Here is a 19,014-nt window from a genome sequence, read left to right as displayed (position 1 = left end):
TTGAGATCCTCCTGTCTTGGCCTCCCAAGCTGCTGGGAATACAGGTGTGCACCACCATGCCCACCTTGCCTGTATCACTCTTATTGCTCAGTATTGTTTTGGCCATTCTGGACCTTTTAGTCTTCCATGTGAATTTTATGAGCATTTTTTTTCTTGTTCTGTGAATAGGAACATTTTTAAAACTGCAGACAGTAGATTGTGTAAGCTTGTTCGCCATACAGCCTTTGCCACTGTTTCTCATCTATTCCATTTGTAACGTAGAGGTAGCTATAGGTAAAATGCAAGTTGATGTCTCCATTCCAGTAAGACCATTGATAAAAGGTAGGTGACTGGCCTTTGGGTTGGAGTCTGATTAACTCTGCCTGTATCATTGATTTTCAACCTTTTTTCTATTATAAATTTAAGATTATATTTTTATATAACTGTCAAGTTTAGACATGTCATATTTCGATTCTAATTTATTTCACAATATTAAAAAAATTCATAAAATTTCATTGTGATTTCTTCAGTCATATTTAGTTTGAACTGTAGCTTAGTTTCAAAGTGTGTGAGGGATTTTAAAGTTTAATTTGATTATAATTTTGTAGTTTAATTTCTGTGGTCAGGTAACATACACTGTTGACTTAGCTTTGCATCTCTGTGACCAAAATATCGACATTTTGGGGGTCCATGATTTCAGAGGTCTCAGCTCATAGATAGCTCACTCCATTATTTGGGGCTCAAGGTAAGGTAGTACATTATGCAGGAAGGACTTGGTGGTTGTCAGAGGGAACATGCTGCCCTCCTGACAGTAGGGAAATAGAGGGAGGTGAAGGGGCCCTAGGCAATACCAAGTCTTTCAAGGCAGGCCCCATGCCACACCTGTCTACTGTTACTATTCAGTCAGTCCATTCAAACTAGGATCAAGAGTAGGTTACAGCACTCATAATCCAGTCTGTTCACCTCTTAATATTTCTGCATTAAAAGAAGCTTTGGGGAGATACCACATGTCTAATAAGTAAACTGCGTAATTTCAGGCTTTGTGGTCAGATATAGTGTAATTTCTTTGTGTTCTTAAAGTGGTGGGCTCTTCAGTTTGGGGAACTGTGCTTTATGTGCCAATTAGGTCTAATTGTTTAATTATTTTTTCAACCATCTATGTATTTTTGTTTCCCTTTTCTATCAGTAACTGGAATAATTGTGTTAAAATCTCCCATGAGGATTGTGGATTTTTTTCCATTATTATACTATCAAAATGTGCCATAGTTTTCAAAGGTATTTTATTAGGTTCATATAAATTTAAATTTTTAAAAATCTTTGTAATGGATTGACCCCTTCATCATTATGCAGCGTTACACTCTGTCTCTAGCAGTGCTTTTCTTCCTAAAATTTAATATTACTATAGTTACATCAACTTTCTGAATTCTTGTATATAAGATGTGTTTTTTGTAAGAAGCATATGTGTTGGTATGTATGGTTATATTTTATTTTGACTCACAATTTTTTAATTTGAATACTTTATTACCATGCTCAACTATTAGTATTGTATTTGTGTTTCAATAGACTATATTTCTGTGTTCTTCATATGTATGCCATCCATTTGTTCTCTTTCTTTTCTTTTGGAAGACTATATTATTTTATTAGTACTTTAACAAATACTCGTAAATTGCTACATGAATTCTTTACTAATATCAGTCTTCAAACACAGTAACTCTGTTTTCAACCCTTTCAAGCTTATATGCTATTTTAGGTCTGTCTATATGTTAAACTCCACAAGACCTGATTGTTACTCTTGTTTAAAATCAGTATTCATCCTTGAATTTACCCATATAATTATGCTTTCCATTTTCTTTTCTCTCTTTCTGCATTTGCTTGTTTGCATCTGGGGTTATTTTCCTTTTTCCTCACACAACACCCCTTTATTATTTCTCTCAATGAGAGTTTGTGTGGTGAATATTTGTCTTAATTTTGGTTTTTGTATAAAAATGTTTTCTCCCCACTTTCTTTAATTTAGAATCTTACTTTGCCTGATATTGGATTCTTGGTTGACCATTATTTTCTTTCAGCATTTTGAGATTTTCATTTAATTTTTTCCTGGATTCCATTGTCTCTCTTAAATTACATGATAAGAATAATTATTAATTGTTTAAATATAATATATCTTTGATTTCTTCTATTTTATGAGATTTAATTCACCATTTATACTATTTTATATTATAAAATTCTGTGGCTTATAGTATTCTGGTTGAAGACTTTTTCCACTTTTTAATGACATGTCCATATTTGATTTCATTAGTATATTTCTTTTTCAGATAGGGAATTTTGTTTGAGAGAGGTATTGGTATTTTGCCTAGATTTGCTCCAAACTCTGCCTCAGGTGATCCTCCTGCCTCACCTTCCAAGTTGCTTACAAATACAGGCCTGTGCCACCATGCTTGAATATAGGGACTTTAAAAATACTTTGATTTCTCTCTCCAATTATAATAAGTTCTCAGTTATTATATTCGCAAGTATTGCTTCTTTTGTGCTCTTTTTCTCTCTTACCTTTTGAGACTTATTGTTTCCCTTAACCTTTTGTCTGTCTATACTTCTTTCTGCCATTTTGTAAATTTAGTGCTGGATATTGTACACAAAAATTATAGAAGGAAGCTGGGTATTGTGGTGCATGCCTGCATTTCCAGAGGCTCAGGAGACTGAGGCATGAGGATTTCAAGTTCAATGCCTGCATCCACAACTTAGTGAGACCCTTAGCAACTTAGTGAGACCCTGTCTTAAAATAAATAACCAAAAATGGCTGGGGATGTGAGTCAGTGTTTTAAGTTCCCCTGGGTTCAATCCCTTGTAAACCCTCCCCTCAAAAAGAAAAAAAAATATAGAAATAATATTAGCTTTAATGATTGAGAAAAATAAAAGAATAGATTGCCCCTCAGTTTTTCAACTGGAAGATGTAGGCTAAATAAATTCACAGTCTTGAATCATATTAACAGTCTTGAATTGTTCACTAGGTCTTTTCCCTAAGAGGCTTGATTTATTTCCAGACTATCCTTATTGATATGGCATCAAACTTTGTAGGCTCAATCTATCCCCCTGATAGACTTTGGACAGGGTATTTTTCTCTTATTTTCTCATACTTTGAAGATCATTGTTAAGTTTCTCATCCTTTCAGCTGCCTATTTCTGATCTAAATTGCACCTCCCATGTCTTGGTTTCCTTTTTCCTTTATTATCTTGACTCCACAAGTTTTTGCAAACTTGTTAGTTCTCTAGTCATGCAGAGAGACATTTAACATATTAATGCCAGGTTTTCTAGTTATTTCATGGGTAGAGTTGTTCCTTATTATTCCTTATTACCTAGTTTACCTTTGAACAAAATTGAAATGCTTTAAAAATATACTTTTTATCCAATAAAACATTTGCAACTTTTCATGAGATTCCCCAGATTCTTTTTGTGGAGACTTCAGTTATCCTTGAAATCCATTAATTTTAGAGCCTCTGATAAAATAAAATCTCAGTCCTTGTGATCAAGAAAATGATATTTAACATGGATGAAATGGTGACTTGTAAAATACTGCATTTGTGCAAGGCTTTGATTGGGTACCACAAACTCCAAATATCAGTTCAAAGTCATATGGGTTGTAGCTAGGACTTTAAAAATATATAGTCAGAGGTTGGGGAAGGGTATTTTAGGCATGGAACAATGTAAGGTGAGGCTTAGTTATCACTGGACTAATCCATTTAATTCACATCTTGGTAACTGAATAGTTTACCCCTTAATCCCTCTTTCCCTTGGTTTGCTGTTAATATCTACCCATCATGCTGTGATACTGTGATACATGTGTTAATTCGACTGCCTGTGATCTTTTTTTTTTTTTTTAAAGCAGAAGCAGAAGTGCAGCCAACATCCAAGTGATTGTATAAAATCTGCATGGTCCCCCAGCTGGGTGGAGAACTTAAGCTAGTCCAGATACTTTTATATAATGCTCAGTTGGAGAAATCCCCTGTAAGCACTTCTCTTCCTTGGTACTGGATTCAAACATTTGTGAATATAACCCTAAGGAATAAGCCACATTGGTAAAGATGGGGAAAAAAATGACATTATACCTTTCTTTTTTAAGGATGCTGATTTCACCTGGGTGAAATGACTGCATTTTAAAGCTTCATATTTTTCACTATGAATCTGCTTGAGATGAATGAGGTATCTTTTGCAGCTCCCCAGGGCATGAAGCCTCTATTTTTCAGATACATACTAGGTTTGAATTTCTGGAAGGGAGTGGGAGGACTTGCAAAGATAGTATATTGAGTATAAATTTTACTTCATAAACTCTTGTGTATAAGAAATGTTTTTTATGTTTACTTCAAATCAAATTTAATCTGCCTTGGGCCCTGAATTTATTTCAGTTTGAAATTCAGCCTAAATTATTATTGGTACTTTCTCCTATCCTCCTACCTGTTGTATTTTGCAATGTTTCTGGGGCTATACTGCAGAACAGGACATACAGGAAGGACTCTACTGTTTGGTTCATGTTGATTACCACTGACATACTCCTCATTCAAGCTTTGTACAATCCCTGGAAGTTAAGTTCCTCTGTGGTCTCCATGGCTTTGTGTTAAACCTTAGAGCTTTTGTACCCAGGACTTAGCCTTTTTGGATACTAGGTGTACATTTTCCTATGAGGTCCTTCAACCATGGTAGGGTGCTATGAGAGTGAGAGTATCCACATAGATTTTCTTCCTTAGTTTTTTGGAATTTTTTCTTCTTTCAAAGAAGTAAAGAGGAATGTATAGTGGCAAGTACTATGAAGTTAACTTTCTACCAGTAGTCACATCTTTCTTCCACTAGCTGAAAGGGGGTTGCAGAGACTAATAGCTATGAGACAGACTAGAGCGGAGATTCAACTTCCAAATCACATGTTGATTTACCAATCACCCATTTGGTGCCAACCTTTAAGCAATGAATTAGACCTAGTCTGTATTCTCAGAGAGATCCTATTCAAGCAGAGGGTAAAGAATACAGCATGTAAAGGGGCCCGTCATTAGTAGTGACCTTAACTTCTCAAAAGAACATCTTAATCCTTAGCTCTGAAATTAGTTTCATAGGTAGTTATGAATCATCCTGTCTTTGGGGGTGCTTGGCCTACAACTGTGGGAATACAAGAATGTGTCTATTTTTATACTAGGTGCTCCTTGGCTGTGGCCTCAAAGGATAGAAAAGTGGCTCAGGCACTTTTCTGAAATCTCTGACTTTACAAGACTTCCTACTGCAGATAAGGACACTGACTTCTCTTATCTACTTGTCCTTAGGTGCTTCTCTCTGGTGAGATACTGACTTTACCTGCAGAGCTGGATTGCTTTTATCCCTGAACTAGATGCTGCAGACACACAAGATTAGTGCCAGGAGAGGAGAAAGGGTAATTGTCTCTGGGGAAGAGAATTGTGTAGGTTGTAGTTCTGTAAGAAACTGGGGGCTGGGATAGTATTTAGTCAAATATGGCTGCCACAGAGCATTGAAAGAGCATTTTGGCATCTTTTCCAAAGGGCTTAATACTGACATGCTTTGTACTCTGGCAGTTATTCTTAGAGAAAGTGTTTAAAGTGTTTTAGCCTTAAAAAAATCCTTTACCTGTTTTAGTTGTATATCATGTTTTCATTGAGGTCTATGGAATACTAATGATACCAGGGTTTTATTAATTCAGAGACATTGCATTATAAATTAGAAAGTTTGCGTCCTTGGCCTATACTGTTTTAATTTTCCAACCATCTGAGCAAACTGCAACTATTACTTGATAAGTATCTGAATACTCTTCTTGTCAGATATATATTTATCTTCAAAATCTTAGTCCTGGAGAGAGGCTTTTATGTGTAATTTTGACTTTATATTTTGTAAACCTCTATTGATTTTTTTTTTCCTCTTTGCAGAACTGGGATTCTTTTTCAAAGTTTTATCCCCTGTAACAAATGTGAGGAAATTTAAGTGGAATTTCCAGAGAGAGCCCTTAAAATTGCCCTAATGACTTAGGTACATCAAGGTTATAGACTTCCCTTTTCATTTGGGTAGAAGGGAATTAATCATGAAGAAAATCATGGCAAAACCCATTCATCTAGCAAGATGCTGGCTTCTTAAATATACTTGAGATCTGTGTAGGAATAGGGAGGGCAACAGGAATAACTGGGGAGTAGGTTGAGGAGAACTTATTGTGTCCCTGATTGTTCCTTTTGCATGCCCTTCTTTGCTTTTGGGGGAAATCCATATGCTTTCTATATGCTTACAACACCTGGTCTAAGGAAAGAATCAAATCATTAGAATGACATATAAGTTCCAGTTGGCCTGACTCCAAAACAGAGTTTGAGTAACTTACACCATAAAATCCCAAGGCAATTGCAGTTGCATAAGCTGACAGTGACCTAATGTAGCATTTTACAGGAGATTTTTGAAGCAGTTTTCCAGTTAAAAGAATTTTTTATTGACCAGTCATATCTTTTTGCAACCCCCCAACAACCAAAATGGCTATTTGGTGTTTCCTAAACTTTTTTTCTATATTTAATCATGACTGATATCATTGATGAGTGGTCTCAAACTGTTTCTTATTGGGTTTCTGACACTGTGTGTATGGGGGCAGAGTTGGGTGGGGAGGATGGAGATGTAAATAGGATGAGCAGTGATAACAGGGGAAGTACATTTAGCATCACATATATAACTACGGTGGGAGAAACAATTAAATAAGATAAATGTTTATTTATTAAATAAGTTTTGGAGTCAGACCAATTGGAACTTACATATCATTCTAATTTTATCTCAATTGTGTGTTCTTCAGTGAATTCTTTACCTATCTTGGATTTCTCAAATGTAAAAGAAAGTCATGTTTACCTACTCTTCTAGGATGCCACAAAAAATAAATGAAATATTAGATGCAAAAGTAGTTTGTAAGCCCTATAGCTAAAAATACTATATAAACCTGAGATGTATGTAACTTGAGAATATTAGATATTTGACTGATAAGTCTTCCACCTAATTTTTGCCTCTTACTTCCTTGACTGGGAAGGTCACAGCAGTGTAAATCTGGGTGCACTACTAGAGTTAGTTTAGTGCTTCTGGGCAGTTATATGAGTTACCACATTCAGAAGGACCCTGAATTTGGCTTATTCTCTGTTTTCAGTGTCTTGACATTCTTAATTTTTGAACAAGGGCAAGTTACATTTTCATTTTACACATAGTCCTGAAAATTCTATAGCTGATCTTCCTCTGTTCTTTCAGAGAGTCACTGGAAACAGAAGTTCCTTCTGACTCCAGGAGGAGGGGACTGTGGAAGTTAGCTAAGAATCTGACTGGGAAGTCTGCCAGAGGAGTTCATTGGCAGGGGCAAAGTGACTAGATGAAGGTTATGAGGTGGTTATTCTGGACTGAAGTCCAAATGTGAGTCACTGGCAAACATCTGGCTGTCCTTTGTGCTAACAAATGGTATGATGGAGCCTAATTAACAGTAAAGATCATCAGGCCCTGACCATGCTAAGGGAAAATAACTCAGTTCATCAATGTCTGACTTCATCAGCAAATTCCAGCAGAGTAAGCAGTAACCAGGCAGGCAAGACACATTGTGAAGGAGACCCAAGGAACTGGAGTTGGAGGACAGTATAGGGATCTGCAGAATTGTGAGCCTCCCACATATTTTCTTGTGTTACAGGTTATGTAATGGTTGCACTGAAAAAAGTAGAACTCAATAAAGTGAATTCATAAGCATCTGTATGCTTCCCGTTTCCCTCACTGCCTACTGAAACCTACTTGCTAGTTTGGTTTTTTCCTTGACACTGGAGGAAATTTTGGCAGATCCTAAAAGCTCTTGGATAATTAAACATTCTCTGGTTACATTTTTCCATAAGTCCTACCTCATTTCCATAATTAAAATGAGAAGTCCGTTGTAATGGTCAATGTTCTGAACTTCACTTGAAGTTGAAGCTTTTCCCTTCTCTGAGAGCGGTCCATTTCAGTGTTAGAGACCTGTGGTAAAAAGCTGGGCATGTTTTTATATTCTCTTCAAATTCTGCTGTGTATCTTCTTGAATTCTTAATCCAGTTTGATTGCCACTATTTGTGAAATTTGGGGGTCTTTATGTGTAGGAAGGTGAGAAAAGGAAAGTCTTTAACTGAATGGTACTATTGTGGTTTGATTTTGATGTCCTGTTTGGTATGTATGAAACCTGACTCTTTTTAAAATTTTGTTTATATTTATTTTTACAGACTGCATTTTGATTCATTGTACACAAATGGGGTACAACTTTTCATTTCTGTAATTATACGTGATGTAGATCCACACCATTCGGGTAATCATACGTGTACATAGGGTAATGATGTCTGTCTCCCTCCACTATTTTTCCTTTCCTTGTCCCCTCCCCCCTCATTTCCCCCTACACAATCCAAAGTTCCTCCATTCTTCTCTTACTTCCATTCCCCACCCCCTTATTTATCATCATCCACCTATCAGAGAAAACATTCAGCTTTTGGGTTTTGGGGATCGGCTTATTTCACTTAGCCTGGTATCATAAGTGGTCTTAATGGGTTGTTTGATGATTTATTTATTTATTATTTATTATTTTATATGGTTTTTATTTGTTTTTTTTTAGATGAATATGAAAACAGAGTATTTTGACATATGATGATTTATTATTTTAGGGCTTCTTAACAAAGTTAAAGTTTGTTATGGTCATTAACAAAATACCTTCCACTTCACTAAGCCTGGATTTGGTTAGTAGGTATCCAGCTTCCTTTTTCTGTGGTCCCATTGCTCCAGGATAGAAACCTTCTTGGGACAGAGTACTGAAGGAAATTTACTTCTGCTCTGTGGTAGGCCGAATAATAGTTTGCCAAATATGTTAATATCTCTGGATACTGTGGATATGTTACCTTGCATGATAAGTGGGATTAAAGCAGATATAATTAAGAATTTTGAAGTGAGGAGATTATCCTGGGTTATCTGGGAGGGTTTGCTATAATAACAAGGTCCTAAGAAAGGGCAGCATGACAATGGAAGTAAAGATTGAAAGTGATGTGACCACAACTCAAGGAATGCTGTCAGTCACTAAAATGAGGAAGAGATGAATAGATTCTCCCTTGAAACCCAGCAAAGGAATCAACCCACCAAAACCTTGCCTGATGTTAGCTCCATGAGCTTCATTTTGGACTTCTTACCTCCATACTTGTGAGATAAATTTGTGGTGTTTCAAATCACTAGGTTTGTGGCAGTTTGTTACAGGAACAACAGGAAACTAATGTATGGTGTGATGGAGATTATAATTCATCATTTATGTGGTCAAATTTTGAGAGAGTAGGCACCAGTCTGTGTAAGTAAGTGCACCAGACTCTCTTCACTATATTGTCAGAGAAGCTCCCCAGCCCCAACACTCACCCTTTCAATTTCCAAGTTAGACACTAGCCTCCTATGACCTCCAAATGACAGGGGACAAAAAGTAAACTTTTTGAGTTACCTATCACTTCACTTGGTGTAAGCAGAAGACACCAACTCCCTTTTCCTGTGAAGATCCCTTTTCCTATGGAGAAAAGGACAAATAATATTTCTGTACAGGAATTTTTCTTTCCATTTTCCATCCCCCCTTTGAACTGACCTCACTTATGCCAGATTTGGATATTACACTGAAGTTTACAGTAAAGGTTAAACAAAACAGAATTTGGACACTTCTTTCAAAATTCTTGCATTTACAGTTACAGAAATTCACCGTAGATTTCAGGTATATTTGCCAATTATTTTTTATCCATAGTCTTTCAAGCTGTCTGATTAAATAGATTGAAAGAGCCTGGTTTAATATCTTGTTATGCTTATGAAAGTCCTCTTATAAAGTTCATGTGCTCTCCCAGGGGTATGGAGAGACCATTTTAAAGACTAACTTTATCTAAATAGACTGAGTTACTTAAAGAATTTAAATATTTGATTGGGCTGAAATGAACAAACTGAGCTAGATATTTTTTGTCTCTTCTACCAAGTGGGCAAGAACATATGAAGACTATTAGATTCATTGTAGAATAAATGTGTAAGTTATATTTTCTTCATGCTTCTCAGTACAGTGTGAGGAATTTTTTTTCCTGGTATGTATCTGGTGTTTGAGTAATTGGCAATAGTGGCCAAGCTTTGTACATGTGGGGACTATCTTAGAGACGATTTCAATGATTGTTATGGAAATTAGTTACATTTAATTAATGCCTTTTACTGAATTGTAAAAGTAGAGAATTATTAAGGTAGTATCTAATCTCTGGGGGGAAGGATAATGAAAAGCCATCTGTATGACTCCAGTATTCCTAGTTCATATGTGGTAGTCATAGGATAAAGCATTTCTACCAACAAGGTTAATGAAGTCAATTCTTTATCCAGAGAGTCCTAGGTTGTAATTTTTATGTGGTACCATGAGAGGAGTGGTGAGTGGTCCTTCAGAGTATACTTTGCCTGCTTTCTTCATGTAAAATCTCAAAGGAGAAAAAGTTTACAGAAATAAACACCCCAAAACATCTGTTAATTCTGAAAAAGCACAGTGCTAATTTATATCCAGAACTGTCATTGGTGGGGAGTGAATTAACAGGATGGCATGTTTAATGCATAGTTCATAGCATCTTCATTGTAAGTGCCTCATCTTCAAAGTGAATATAATCTTCACTATTCTACCCCTTGTTTGGGGGGTAGTTAAGCAAAGAACGCTTATACTCAGGTTGCAAAGGATTTTGGGAAGCCAATAGTATGGTTTTTGTTCTGGCAGAATGGTTGATATAAACTAAGCGGAATTATTGGTTTATTTGAAAAATGTGATAGTCTTCAAACAGCATGGGCTAGGAGACATAGGTTCTAATCCCACCTTTGTCACACATTAACCATTTTATCTTAGCCCACTGCCTAGCTGTGTATAATGTTTTCATCAATTAAATGTAGATAATTTTCCCTGATCTGTCTATGAAGTTAGCTGTGGGATTCACATGTACTCATGCACATGAAAAAGCTTCATGTAATGTAAAACAGTATACAGAGGAGGATTCTTGTGTTAGCTTTAGAATGACTCATGTCTATGTCTTTATTGAATTCCCCTTCCCTCACACTTTCCCTCTAAGGAATTCCCATCACTATCCCAAGGATAATCTATTTCTGGTTTGCTCTCTTGAGTGTGGTCTGCTATTTTAGTTTCACAAGACATTTCCTTTTGTATTTAATGGATTCCCATTGCAGAAAAGATGGCAAAAGTCTGTTCCTGCCACCTGAAATTGTTTCAGAAATTGTCTCTGCATTTTATGTTAGAACTACTGTATTTGCTGGCATTATAGCTCCTGTTTTGTATGTTTCTTTTCTCTATTCATAATTTCAGTGATTAAATACAAGCCTCCCTTTCTCTATTTCATTCTTGATGGGATATTAATTGCTGGCAGCAGTTAGATTCTAACCTTTAGAGACTGGGTCAGAGCACTTTATTGGATATAAACTACCTTGACTATACTAAACCAAGTTGTATTGGGATGGATGAGATTATGCTGCAAGAAGAAAGAATGCTGAAATTTTAGTGATTCCCAACATAAAAGGTTTATTTTCTGCCTGTTCATATTACCCCCATTACAGATCTTAGGGACTCTGCTCTCCATTGCTATCATCTTCACTATGACTATGCTGCTGGAGAAGCAGCTGTCAGGAACAGCGCCAGTCTTTGTGGCAAAGGAAATGGTTGCTGTGTAGGTTTTATCAGTGACAGTTCTCTGGTTTAAAGTCAGTATACATCGTTTCCAGTTACAACTCATTGACCAAAACATGTTATGTAATACCTTCCAGAACTACCAGAAGGCCAGGAAGAATAATCCTACTATGTGCTTGGAAGAGAGGAAAAAATGAAACATTTTGACAACCCTAGTGACTGATACAAGTTTTAATTGTTCATTTATTTTAGACTTCTGTTCTATAAAGGGGGAGGTTGGAATCTTTGTCAGTTTTACTGTTGACTGTCTTTTGGTGTATCTGAAACATCATTACATTTGCCTCTGAGGCCTCGGTTATAGAGTTAATTGCTGTATTAAGTAAACATAAGCATTCTCTTCTAAAGTTTTCTGGTTTCAGTGATGTCAGTTGTTACTTTGATTGAAGAATATGGTCACTTCCAGCTTTCCATATTTAGTCTCCTAAATGCTTTCAGTGATTAATGACGTGTCTTAGCAGTGGTAAGAAAACATAAGGATTCAAGTTTGTTTTTATGATTGCTTTTGTTGATGTTTTCAGTTTCCTATCATTGATTCATTCTTATCAATCCATCTGAACACATCTTTATATGCCAAGCTTTGTACTTGGTCGTGAAGATAAAAAGCAGAATTAAACATGATATTTTTCCTGCAGTCAACCCAAGTGTTTATTTTTCAATCCCTGCCCTTTTTTCATAAATATGAAAATATAATGCCTTTAAGGATATTTTATCTTTCAAAGTATGACTGAAAACACATCAAAGAAATGACCATTTTAAAATTTCTTTGTTACAATTGCTTAGATATCTCTTTACCTAGAATTTTTTAATTTTTGTTTTTCTGTGTTTCATTTCCATACTTTATTGGTGAATCATAATTATATATCATAATGGAATTTGTTACATTCTCATACATGCACACAATCTTACAGAATTATTTGGTCATTTCCATCAATAAATTTTATGTTCCAAGGGAAGTTTCCTCCCTGCCCTCCATCTCCATAGCATTATTGTACCAACTGGGTTGATAATTGCCAAACTGATTGTCATTTGTACTTCTACCCATTGCTAGAAAGGGAGCTTTTCAGACTGTGTATATAGTCTGTGGCTATGCTTAAATAGGCCACAGTCCAGACTAGAATTTTGAAGAATTAGAAAATAACCCTTCATCCCAAGAAGCATTGATATATCTGACATAATGAATACAAATGAAATCATCTAAGACAATGTCAGAAGGTATGTAGGACTAGAATTAGGTATTTTTTAAAAATTTTAGTTGTAGATGGACATAATACCTTTACTTTTTATTTTCATGTGGTGCTGAGGATCAAACCCAGTGCCTCACTTGTCCTAGGCAAGTGCTGTACCACTGAGCTACAGCCCCAGCTGTTGAAAGACAGGTAGGTCTAACAGGTATCTATTGCAACAGAAGCAAATTTTTAAATAGGAAAGCTTTTACCAGGGATACTAAAAGATCATACTAGTGAGGATATGGAAAGAAGTATTGGGGAAAGGAACCTCCAGTGTACTATTTGGCTAAATTATAGACAGAGGTGAATATTTTAGGGCTGCAGCACCACGGCTCCCCACATACAACCAAGTCTTTCCCCAAGATGTGAAAATACTCTGTTGAACTCATTTAGCCTTAGTGCTGTAGACCCTCATAGCCTGGTTGGAATCCTCAGTTCTCATTTCACTTATCTAATAAATATCAGAATATCATCTGTGCCAGATCAGTGGTTATAAGACAGACATTTCCCCAGTACACCTCTTCTTGTATTATTTTAGGTATCATCTTGCATGTCACAAAACACTTGCGCCAAAAACTGCAAAGGAAAGTAAAAAGGGAAAATGAGATTCAGGGTTTTATTAGAACACCTAGGAAATTCCACCTGTTGCATTAACTCTGCTTATGTTCTTTACCAGTTTGGCCCATGGTCTACCTGTGTTCATCTTTCCCTTCATTATGACTTTGCCATGATGTTTTCTATTCTTTCTTTTGGTACTAGGGATTGAACCCAGGGCACTTAACCACTGAGCCATATCCCCAGGCGGTTTTATGTTTTTAGTTAGACAGGATCTCGCTAAGTTGCTTAGGCTGGCTTTGAACTTGAGATCCTCCTGCCTCATCCTCTCAAGCCAGTGGGATTACAGGCTTGTGCCATAGTGCCAGGACTTTCCATGATGTTCTCTTGCCCCCAGCCCACCTACATTTGCTTGTAGGTTTCTTTCCAAACTGTGATCTTGTTGGTTTGCCTGATAACAAGTCTTCCTTACTTATTTCACTGCTTCTCTTTGATTTATACTAAAAGATAGAAAACTTATGACCTTCCTGTCTTCACCTCCAGATTTCACTTCATGTACTTTCTCCAAGTAAATTCTGGGCAAGATGGTGGGAGGTAATTGCCATTGAACATTTAGTCCATTGCTGTGAAGGAAATAATAATAATAGCAACAATAATTATGATTATTTGCAACAAAGAATACCTTGTAAATCTGATAATTGCCCCAAATGATCTCTTATAATGGGGAAAAAATCACACTTAGGTTTCTTTAAAGCCATCATAGACGTTCCTGCTGTTCCTTTCTGTGCACAGCCGTCATCCTGTTATTGCTATGGGAAATTTCCGTGTGTCGTCTTTGGAAAATTCAGAAGGGCAATAACCTAATATTCTCCTCAAAGGGTAATATCTTCTTGGGGACATGGCCACTTTTAAACTTCAGACACAGTCAGCAGCCTTGTGCTCTACAGAAGGAGACACATGTATAATTTAAAAACCATTTCCTGCATCTTAATATCAGGCTTTACCAGGAAAGCAAAGTGCTATTTCTCCACTGTTTCCATCCCTTTGCCTTTCAAAGCCAGTATTCTGTAGGACAAACTAACCCAGACCTTTTCTCATTGTTCCTTTATCCCCCCCTCCATTTTCCAGGAAGATCAGGATTAAAAGGATTATATTACTGTTTAATTTTCTGTAATGTGTATCCATTCTCTGAATATAAGACTTCTCAGCCAGATCAGGTCATTGCTTGATTTTATTTCCCCGATCACCCTTTGGCCTTTTCTTTGTCTCTTGTATAGAAACATGAAATTTGAAAAGTTTGAGTCAAGGCCAGGTCCATCTTCTATTGGTGGGTATTTTCTTCTGAGTGTGTTTTCCAGGTTTTTGGAAGATGCATTCACAAAACTTGCAATCTTTTAGATATACTAAATGTGCCAGGAAGAGTCCTATAAAGTGGAGTGGAAGGAAAACAAGTTGGTATTGATCAGACTGAGAAAGTTGTGGAACACCAGCTCAGAGGGGCTTTTTATTTCATAGTCTCTGTGATGGTCAATATTTGTGATTAAACTCTTTATACAAATTTTTTGGTCAAGACAAATAGTTGAATGTATCACAGTCTTGCCTGAATTACTTTTTTCCCACCCTTGGTTAAAAATCCCAATTTAAGTTTGCATCCTTTGGGTAGCCTTCCTTGATGATTCTAGACCAGATTTTTCTTTTGTCTGAGCTTTTGGCAGGTATCTGGCACTTATTTACATATTACCCTGTGATAAATATTATCTCAAATTTCTAATTTACTCTGGTATTATTATTTAAATTTATACATGCATCATTAATATATGTTACCCCCATCCTTTAGGACACAGTTTGTATACTTTATTGATTCCTCTGCAGTGCTTGGCATCATCCTTTGTAGATATGCTGTAGAAGTCTTCAATTTATTAAGTGATAATTGTGTTTTAAATGTTTAGTGATCTCTACATTACTTAAAGTAGATGAATGTATGTTTTTAAACAACCTCAGCAGCCTTAACCTGGGAGTTCTCTTTGTGATTAATTTGAATCACTTGAGTATGAATTTTTTTTTAGTTTTTAATTTAATTAATTAATTTATTTATTTTGGTGGTGCTGGGAATTGAACCCAGGATCTTGTGCATGCAAAGCTAGCACTCTACCAACTGAGCTATATCCCCAGCCCAAGTATGAATATTCTTAAGCAGAAGTACTATTTTTCACCATACTTATTAAACATGTCCTGGACTTTTCTTCTAGCTCTTTCCATAATTGTGGTTATTTCTTCATGCTTCTTTGTGCACCCTTCACTCACTTCCTGATGCATTTATCCTCTTGATAATTTGATGTACTGTTTGGCTTCAACAATCATTTTGTTATGGTTACTTCCCAACCATAACTTTACATTCCTCTCCAAGGGATCTTGGTAAGATATTGTCAAATATGGGTGAAATATTGTCACTTGGGTATATTTCAAATACCTCAAAATCAATTATTGACAAAGGAAATCAGTGATTTCTTTTTGCCAATAAAATCACCTTTTGGTTTCTTTCTCCATTTTGCCTTTTATATGTCCTTCCATCATCTAAATCTCCTATACCTTGAATTCTTCATTCTGAGTCCATTCTTTATTTTTTCATTTTTATTTTTTTTTAGTTGTAGATGGACACGATACCTTTTTTTTATTTATTTATTTTTATGTGGGGCTGAGGATGGAACCCAATCCCTCACATGTGCTAGGCAAGCACTCTACCACTTAGGTACAACCCCAGCCCCATCAGTCCATTCTTATGTACCATTCATGTGCAATCTGCCCACAAGTTCTGTTGAATTTTTCCTTTGAATAACTTTGGAAGCACTCCTTCCTCTCTGTTAACCTCAGTATGTGACCAAGGCTACACCTAAATATTAAATTATTATCTAAGTCTCTGAACTACTTCCCCTGGTATTATTTTTGGTACTGATTATAATAATGATGATTCTTGGCATAACTGAGTTGCTATTTATAAACCATCATGTGCTTCACATTGTACTAATAGATTTTATAAAGTGCATCTCATTTAATTCTCTTAATAACCTAATGAGGTATATGCTACTATCCCTATTTTAGAGATTAAAAAACATCCTGTGGCTCAAAGGTAGAAAAACGAACTTGTAACTTAGAAAATTTATACAACTTATCCATGGCCTGATAGGTAATAAGTGGAAAAAAGCTAGAGTTTATTAAGTTGTGCATAACAACAAAATGCCCAGCATTTTCCTGCCAGACTAGTGTACCCTTCATAGTGCCACTCATCTGTTCAATAACCTGTGTATATTCCTAGTGACTGCAAGAATTCTTTAATTTGTATCAAGGCTTTCCATGATTTTGCCCCACCACATCTCTGCAACACCATTTTTCATGATTCTCAGTATCTTCACATTGCTTTATCAATGCTGACTTGATTGTGGTTTCCCCCTCTAACTCCATGGCTCATGCTTTCTTAGTGATTTTTTTCTAAGTCTGGGACACCCTTCTCCCACCTCTTCATATCCTGCCCATGCTTTAAGTCTATTTCATATTCTATTTGTCCATGAGGCCTTCTCCTAATTGTGCAACGTGCAGTGAGATCCTGTTTCTTTTATTCATCGCTCTACCTATTAGTTGATATATTATACAAATTGCACTGTATGATGCACTCTTGTAATACTCTGCATTATGATATAACTCCGTGAAATTTTTATGTCAGGAATGGTTGTCTTTGACCTTCCATCCTTTGCCTCCTTACTATTCTTCTGTCTCCTGAGCTTCCAGAATCATCATGCTGTTGTTTGGTTTTCTAAGCCTGCAGTCACGCCCAAAGTGTAAAGTTGAATCTGGCTGCTTAATTTTCAAATTTTTCTTCTGTAGCAGTAGTTTCTACCCTTAGCCTGAATCTATAAGATATTGTCTAGGTGATTTCACCAGGAATTATTTTGGAGACAAAATGTATTCATACTACTTTTTAGATTAATGTGGAGTCTTTATTTGAACACAAATGTATTTGAGGGTATGACTAAATTTATAGCAGTTTTTGATCATTACCTTTTTCATAATCAGTGAATACTATAAGTATAATTGCTGTCATGGACAGATTCAAAGAAAATTGTCATGTTTTATAAGGGTCATTATAAAAGGATCTACAGCTAGACTACATCAGAAACTTAGTACAAAGATTGTGTGTTCCACTTTGTTTTTGTCCTCAGGCACATGCTCTAACATGGCTTTGAAATTTTTGAATGAACAATGGAAGAAAGAAATTGGATGAGGGATTTCTTGTTTTGTATGCTAGTGTCTTTATTTATTAAACAGGAGTATCAGACCAGGTGATGTCCTAGTTCCTTGTTGGCTGTATCATCCTCAGTTGATGTGTGCTTAGATATTTCCAAGTACCAGTTCCTTTGGCACTTGGGAAAGTTTGAGAAAAACCCTTTCCTCCTAGTATGGTTCTTGGCATGCATGTCAAGTTTGTTTATCCACTTCTAAAAGTGTTATGAATCACAGAATATTGATGGAAGGTTTTAGAAGCTTTTTGACTTTTCACTATTCAACCCTGTTGTTCTGAGTGACAAGTTAAAGCTTAGCCACAGATTGGCTTGGCAGTAAAATTAATTTTGGAATATCCATCTCTGTAGCACTGAGACTTCTCCTCCCCTCCTGAAGCACAGACTCTTAAGAATTGAGTTACTGTCTCTATGATCATGGAAAACATTCAGGTAGAGGGATATTAGAAAAGGATTTGGTTTTGTGTCTTCACCATTGAAAACTACTTCCTTTTCTGGCACAATTGTACTACTGTCAAGTGAGCTACTCCCGTCTGCCTAATTCTTTTACAGAAAATAACTTTTTTGGTCATCTTCCCATCAGCAATAGCACTGAGCAAGTAGTTTCTCTATCTCTTTTTTTTTCCCTATCTAGTTAGTTCTGATTTATAATGCAGATTCTGTATATCATTATATATTTGATCTTGGGCAAGTACTTTTACTGTTTTGAGCCTCAATTTCGTCTTCTGTTAAACTATATTGCTCCAACTGTTAGAAATAGTGACATACTAAAAAGCCTACTTGAGAATTATCGAGTTAGTAATATGCATTTGGTCAATAATGGAATTGACATTTTTATTCGGTTCTTTTTTTCCTGTTGCTTCTTTGTTTTGCCTCCATTTCTGTCTTGAGAAGAAAAATAATCTTTACTAATATTCTTAGAAAGACTCACCTGGAAAATGGAAATATCTATCTCCTAGTCCCAGTATCCAGTTTCCCCCTAGACTTTTCCCCCTGTACTCAAGGATTTCATGCTTGAAATCTGGGACACTATTTGTGGGTGCTGGATGGCAACTAACAGTTTGGGAAGACATTAATCCCATGACCACTGCTGCTTTTCATTTGCTTCAGTCCAGGGGATTTGAGCTAGGAGTTGGATCTCATGTGGGTTGTTCCTGCAAAGTTATTTCTGAATCTTTTAGATTTACAAATCATTTGGTACCCAGCTGTTAAGCTTCGTGATTCATGGTTTTGG

This window comes from Sciurus vulgaris (assembly GCF_902686455.1).
Source record: "Sciurus vulgaris genome assembly, chromosome: X".
Lineage (NCBI taxonomy): Eukaryota > Metazoa > Chordata > Mammalia > Rodentia > Sciuridae > Sciurus > Sciurus vulgaris.
Note: the sequence above shows the minus strand (reverse complement) of the source record.